The following is a 6,912-nucleotide window of genomic DNA, read 5'->3' on the forward strand; positions in this document are numbered from 1 at the left end:
GGAGGTAGGACGCAGTTCCCACAGAAGAAATCCGAGGACCAAACAGGTTCAGTAATTTCTGCCCAAAGATATCAAGTAAAAGAGGGCAGAGGTGAGATCTGAAGTCCAAATGGCTGTACTGGTTTTCTCCTGCACTGGCTTTCCTGGCAAACCTCACACAGGCATGGATTCGTCTGTCGTTAAAATTATACAAGGGGATGACCATGATGTTCTCGGGATCCTCAGCGGCCATACTGTGATCATTTATCTTCGTGTTAAAATGTATGAGAAATTTCACTTTGACCTACTGGAATTTCAGTTGCAACAGCAGAATCCTGCAAAATGCAGGGACAGGGTCCCCTCTGGGACTGGCAGGAGGCAGAGCTGTATGGGGGAAAGAGGTCACCAAACCTGGTGCCAATTCTTCCAGCAGAAAAGGACATTAAAGCACACAAAATTGGCCAGGCACAGTAGCTCACACCTGTAATCTCAGCACTTTGGGAGGCTGAGATGGGTGGGTCACATGAAGTCAGGAGTTCAAGACCAGTCCGGCCAATATGGCAAAACCCCGTCTCTACTGAAAACACACACACACACAAAATAGCTGGGGGTGATGGCGCCTGCCTGTAATCCCAGGTACTCAGGAGGTTGAGACATAAGAATCGCTTGAGCCTGGGAGGTGGAATTTGAGGTGAGCTGCACCCCAGCCTGGGTGACAGAGCAAGACTCTGTCTCAAAACAAAGCATACAAAATCCTCAAATGTCAGAGTCAAAAGGGGCCCCCAAAATCACTTCCCTCCAGCCTTGCTTTTACAAATGGGAAGGCTGAGGGGAAGGAGTAGGAATGCACTTATTAGAACCTTATAGAAGCCAGCTCCCATGCTAGATTTTACACATTATTGATTTTCATCTTTACAATAACTCCATGAAGGAAGGAAATGACCCCAACTTTAGAGATGAGGAAACTGACAGATTAAGGAAACGCAATCCCTGAGAGACTCCGTTCTGACTTCCAAACCAGTGAGCTTTCCATCACGTCACAGGGCCTCCGAAAGCATTACACGGAGCTTCTCAGACTCAGCTTCCTAATCCACTAAATGTGATCATGTGAGATGAGGAACATGAAAAACTGACGCTGGCGCGAGTTCCTTGGAGTGTAATTTTCATAAGGCATTTTCAAAATTGATTTTACTTAATCTTCCCATAGCCCTGCTTTTGACTCTAACATGTAGGAGAACTGGAGACTTGGAGAGAGAAAGATACTAGCTAATTCAACCACTGGATTGAATTATATCAAACTCCCATTTTTAAAGTCAAAATAGGCTGGGCACAGTGACTCATGCCTGTAATCCCAGCACTTTGGGAGGCCAAGGTAGGTGGATCACCCGAGGTCAGTAGTTTCAGACCAGCCTGGCCAACATGGTGAAACCCCGTCTCTACTAAAAACACAAAAATTAGTCAGGCATGGTGGCGGGCGCCTGTAATTCCAGCTACTTGGGAGGCTGAGGCAGGAGAATCACTTGAACCCATGAGGCAGAGGTTGCAGTGAGCTGAGATTGCGCCACTGCACTCCAGCATAGGCAACAAGAGTGAAACTCTGTCTCAAAAAAAAATAAATAAATAAAAATAAGAATAAATAAAAGTCAAAGTGTAGAATATTGGCAGTTTCTCACAGTGCAACCCTATAATAAATGGCATAACCAGGAATCAACTCAGCTTTGCCTAGCTACCAGGAGATTTGCCCGAAAGCCTTCACTCAGCCCTGGGAGAGCTGTCAATATCTCCATGCCCAACACACACACATACCCGCCCCCATACACACACCTCCACCTACGCACGTGCACACCCACACACCACATCCACACATCCACACACATATGCACCGCCCCCACACACACATACACACCCATCCACATGAGCGTGCACACACACACACACACACACACACACGTACTCTCAAGGAACTAATAAAACAGAGCATCCCCCACCACCACATTTTTAGGATAAGTCTCTCTCCACATGATGGAGTTTCTGATGGAAATTCCTGATTGAAAGCATCTACTCTCCAAAAGACATCACCTCTTGACTTTAGCCGTATGTCTGGGACCACCGGTCCACTGGCTTGACAAGGAGTAGGTGGAAAGTTTGTCCCTACAGCCACCTTAAAAAGAGCAAGGATATAATCCCAGCCCTTTGGGAGGCTGAGATGGGAAGACTGCTGAGCCCAGGAATTTGAGGCCAGCCCAGCCAACATAGTGAGATCCTGTCTCTACAAAAAATTTTTAAAAATTAGGCAGGCATGGTGGCACACACCTGTAGTCCCAGCTACTCAGGAGGCTTAGATGGGAGGGTCACTTGAGCCCAGGAAATTGAGGCTGCAGTGAGCTGTGATTGCACCACTGCACTCTAGCCTGGGTGACACAGTGAGACCCTGTCCCAGAAAAAAAAAAAAAAAAAGGAGCCAGTCTTGTGTCTACTCATTTTTTTTTTTTGAGATGTAATTTTGCTCTTTTTACCCAGGCTGGAGTGCAATGCTGTGATCTCAGCTTAAGACTCCTCAGCTGGGTACAGTGGCTCACGCCTGTAATACCAGCACTTTGGGAGGCCAAGGCAGGTGGAACATGAGGTCAAGAGATCGAGACCATCCTGGCCAACATGGTGAAACCCCGTCGCTACTAAAAATACAAAAATTAGCTGGGCATGGTGGCACTCATTTTTTTTTTTTGAGATGTAATTTTGCTCTTTTTACCCAGGCTGGAGTGCAATGCTGTGATCTCAGCTTAAGACTCCTCAGCTGGGCACAGTGGCTCATGCCTGTAATCCCAGCACTTTGGGAGGCCAAGGCAGATGGAACATGAGGTCAAGAGATCGAGACCATCCTGGCCAACATGGTGAAACCCCGTCGCTACTAAAAATACAAAAATTAGCTGGGCATGGTGGCGCATGCCTTTAGTCTCAGCTACTTGGGAGACTGAGGCAGGAGAATCACTTGAACCCGGGAGGTAGAAGTTGCAGTGAGCCTAGATTATGCCCAAAAAACTCCTCAAGACTTAAGGAAGAGTGGCAGCAGGGACTGCTAGGGAAGCTGCAGGACTCCCTGTGTACCACTGGCCCTCCTGAACCAAGCTGACACCATCATGCTCCTTCCGACATATTCTGCTAGCATAAAGGGACCCCCGTCTCCCCAACTGAATTAGGCAGAGCTGGCCTTCCTTCTAGCGGAGTCCCTAGGAGTGAGGTGGTGCCGCCCTTTGCGAGGCTTGATCTAAAAACCAGAACCTCTCCAGACCAGGGATCCACGTCCTCTAACACAAGAGAGGCTGACCTAACCTGTAAAATCCCTCCCACTCTGACCTTCAGCATCTACAGCTCAAACCACCAGGATGCCTCAGAAACAGCACTCCCTGGGGTGACCAGGATTAGGCTGCACAAAAACCAGGTAGATCCAGTTTCTTCTGTCAGAAAATGTTTTTTTAATTATAATTTTTCATAAGTTCCAACTATATGCCAGGCTCTTCTCATTTTATCTCATTAGAACCTTCCTTCCTTCCTTCCTTCCTTCCTTCCTTCCTTCCTTCCTTCCTCTCTCTCTCTCTTTCTCTCTTTCTTGACACAAAGTCTCGCTCTGTCACCCAGGCTTGAATGCAGTGGCAGGATCTCGCCTCACTGTGACCTCCGCCTCCCAGGTTCAGGCAATTCTCCTGCCTCAGCCTCCCGAGTAGCTGGGATTACAGGCACCTGCCACCACACCCGGCTATTTTTGTATTTTTAGTGGAGGCGGGGTTTCACCATGTTGGTCAGGCTAGTCTGGAACTACTGACCTCAGGTGATCCGCCCGCCTCGGTCTCCCAAAGTGCTGGGATTACAGGTGTGAGCCACCATGCCTGGCCTCATTAGAACCTCTTGATTACCTTGTAAGATATCCCCATACCTACAGATATCCCCAAATCTATAGACAACAACCATGTCACACTCATCATTGTATCTCGTGAACACAACCCACTGTCTGGACCATAGGATCTGCTCAGTAAATATTTGCTGAATAGAATAAAGTGGCAGAGCTGGATTCCAAATTCCGGCCTGAAGTCAGCACTCAGCTTGACTTTTCTCAAGCTGCCTTCACATATGCTTCTTCCTTTGCCCTACCTGGTCAAGCTAAGAGGCAATGTATTCCCTTATCCCCCTTAATCAAATTGGACTTCATCTGTGGACAAACCCTCCCACCTCACTGACCCTAACTTTTCCTCAATAGGTATCCTGCCACAGAGAGAACTGGGAAAAATTCAGAATGGTTCCAGGCATCTTAGAAGGAATGCCTGAAATAACCCTCTCTCTCTCGGGGTTGTGGGAGAATTGAGGAAGAAGCCCAGTGCATATCTGCCTCCACCAGTGCTGCTCTGACCAGAGTATCCACCTACATCCACTCCCACACTGCTATGGACAGGAAAGCCTGGGTGATCCCAGACAGAGGCTATGCACGCACCCTTCACCCAGCCTGCAACTTCACAGAATTGCTCTTACCCTCTGGTATGGAATCAGAACCACAGATTGCAGTCAGAATGGAAGTGAGGAGGAGATGGCCCAGCCTCAGCAGCCTGGTACTCATGGGGGCAGGCAGTCCCCACCTCACAATTGTCCTTTCCCATTGGCCAGCTTAGTGAAGGCCAGAGGCCGGTGGGCAGGCACATGTCCCTGGCAGCTGCCCACAGCCTCCACCCTAGGGAACCTGGTGCAACCCAGCTTGGGCTTGGGAAGCCAAGTGGAGCTTCAGTCAAAACACTTGTGTCTCCAGGCCTTGACCCTTATTTTGCCTCCTACAACAGCAACAGAAGATGAGGCAAAGGTCAAAACCACAGCACGAAAACAAGATTTTTTTTCCTGCAACTGACAGAGAAACATCCTAATGTAAATGAATTGCTCAGTGGTCCAGGAAGCCTCCCCCGCCCATAGATTTGCCCTAAAATAAGTCAGGACACCAATGACCACATCGCAGTCCTGCCCACTGTGCGTAATTAAGTGTGAGACCGCGCAAGTTCAGACAGTGAGTGCTTCAGAAGGGAGCACTCTCAAAGGGTCTGCAGTCGGGTAAGACATAGAGCACATCCTGCACTGTCTGGCCTGGACCCTAGATTTAGGAGAGACCTTGTGTATGAATTCTGAGACCTGGGCTGTGGGGAAGTTCCTGGAGTGGTGTGGGGCTTGGCACGTTAAAAAGGCCCTGAATTCTAAAAGCTTGTGGCCTCAAATCGCAATTTGAATCTAATATAATAGAAAACTTACATAAAATGTGATATTGGAATACCATCTTTCAAGATGTTTTGGTTCCAAAATTCGGGATAAGATTTTGACAGCTACCTTGGGGTGTGTGTGTGTATATGTGTGTGTGTGTGTGTGTGTGTGTGTGTGTGTGAGACACAGAGAGACAAAGAGACAGAGAGCCTGTTTGGCCAGTTCCTTAAGCATAGATATGCCTATTCTGCCTCTTGTGGAACCCAGCTCTGGCCTAGAAGCGGCCTAGAGAACTGGAAGCTGCCTCCCACTTAGGTGTTCCTAGAAAGTTTAGGCTTGAAGTGGCAACATTCAACACCTCGGACTTCCTTGGCACACTCATGTTTTGTTTTTGAAGGGCAGGATCTGAGCCGGTTCTTGCAAGCCACACATTCTGATGAATTAAATTATGACCCCAGCAAGCGCTTAGGATGTCAGTAACAACTTCAACAAGACGTCCAAAACAGAATTTTCTCAGACAGAGGCAGGACAAGTGTCTGTCTGCCCCCCAAATGTCATCTCCACAGTCCACAGAGCGCCTAAAAATCAACCAGTAAAGTCAAGTCCACCATTAAAGAAAAGCAAAGATCTCATCTAAAGCCTTGGCTTCCTGCTCATGTCCAAATATTTCAAGAGAAGTCACATTAGGCCATTGAGATTAGAGACACGAGAGACTTTCCAAGGTCCCCTGGCTTAGATAAGTGGCCCATGAAAATGAGGTTCCATATAGTTTAGCAGGCTGACTGAACCAAGAAGACAACAAGAGAAATAGAAGCAATTCTCAATTATATCACTGCTTTATTTTGTTATGGTGTTTTCCTATTTATTTTGGTTTATGTTACTGTCTGTTGCTACTTATTAGAATGTAAACTTCAGGTCAGGTGCAGTGGCTCATGCCTGTAATGCCAGCACTTTGGGAGGCCGAGACAGGCAGATCACCTGAAGTCAAGAGTTTGAGACCAGACTGGCCAACGTGGTGAAACTCCATCTCTACTAAAAATGCAAAAATAGCCGGGCGTGGTGGCACATGCCTGTAGTCCCAGCTACTTGGGAGGCTGAGACAGGAGAATCACTTGAACCCAGAAGGTAGAGGTTGCAGTGAGCCAAGTGCACCATTGCGCTCCAGCCTGGGTGACAAGAGTGAAACTCTGTCTCAAAAAAAAAAAGTAAACTTCAGGAGAGCAGAGATTTTGCCTGTTCAAAGTTGTATCCCTTAGTTCCTAGAACAGAACCTGGCACAAAGTAGGCAATAATAAATGTTGAATTAATGAATAAATGAATGATCATATTCAACTTTCCTTTGGAGATAACTATTACTGTCTTTCATTTTACAAATAAGGAATCTAGAGTTCAATGAGGGTAAGTAATTTGTTCAAGGCACAAGTCTAGGATTTGAACCAGATCTGTCTAACTACAAAATCCCTATGCTTTCTAATTCCTCATGTCCTTCACCCCTCCTGATGGACTGTGAGGCCTCAAGGTTGATGTACGTGCTTTAGGGTAGTTTCAGGGCTGGCATAAAAAGTATTTTCTTTGGCTGGGCACAGTAGCTCATGCCTGTAATCCCAGCATTTTGGGAGGCTGAGGCGGGCGGATCACTTGAGGTCAGGAGTTTGAGACCAGCCTGACCAACATGGTGAAACCCCGTCTCCACTAAAAATACAA

The 6,912-nt window shown here is 47.3% G+C and overlaps 1 protein-coding gene across 2 annotated transcripts in view; it reads right to left on the reverse strand.

Moving 5' to 3' along the window:
- ADIPOQ (adiponectin, C1Q and collagen domain containing) overlaps positions 1 to 4,563 on the reverse strand; it is a 19,847-nt gene extending 15,284 nt beyond the window's left edge. Inside the window, exons 1-2 of one of the 2 annotated variants that reach the window (XM_011964359.1) lie at positions 4,501 to 4,540; positions 1,365 to 1,415 (exon numbers count right to left, since the gene is read on the reverse strand). The gene's annotated coding sequence lies outside the window, so the exon portion shown is untranslated. Of the gene's footprint in view, positions 1 to 1,364; positions 1,416 to 4,500 lie in introns of both variants that reach the window. The other variant, XM_011964358.1, reaches the window with a different exon arrangement.
- Between the last annotated feature and the right edge of the window lie 2,349 nt (positions 4,564 to 6,912).

The sequence above is a fragment of the Mandrillus leucophaeus genome, unplaced genomic scaffold, assembly GCF_000951045.1.
Source record: "Mandrillus leucophaeus isolate KB7577 unplaced genomic scaffold, Mleu.le_1.0 Scaffold695, whole genome shotgun sequence".
Taxonomy (NCBI): Eukaryota; Metazoa; Chordata; class Mammalia; order Primates; family Cercopithecidae; genus Mandrillus; species Mandrillus leucophaeus.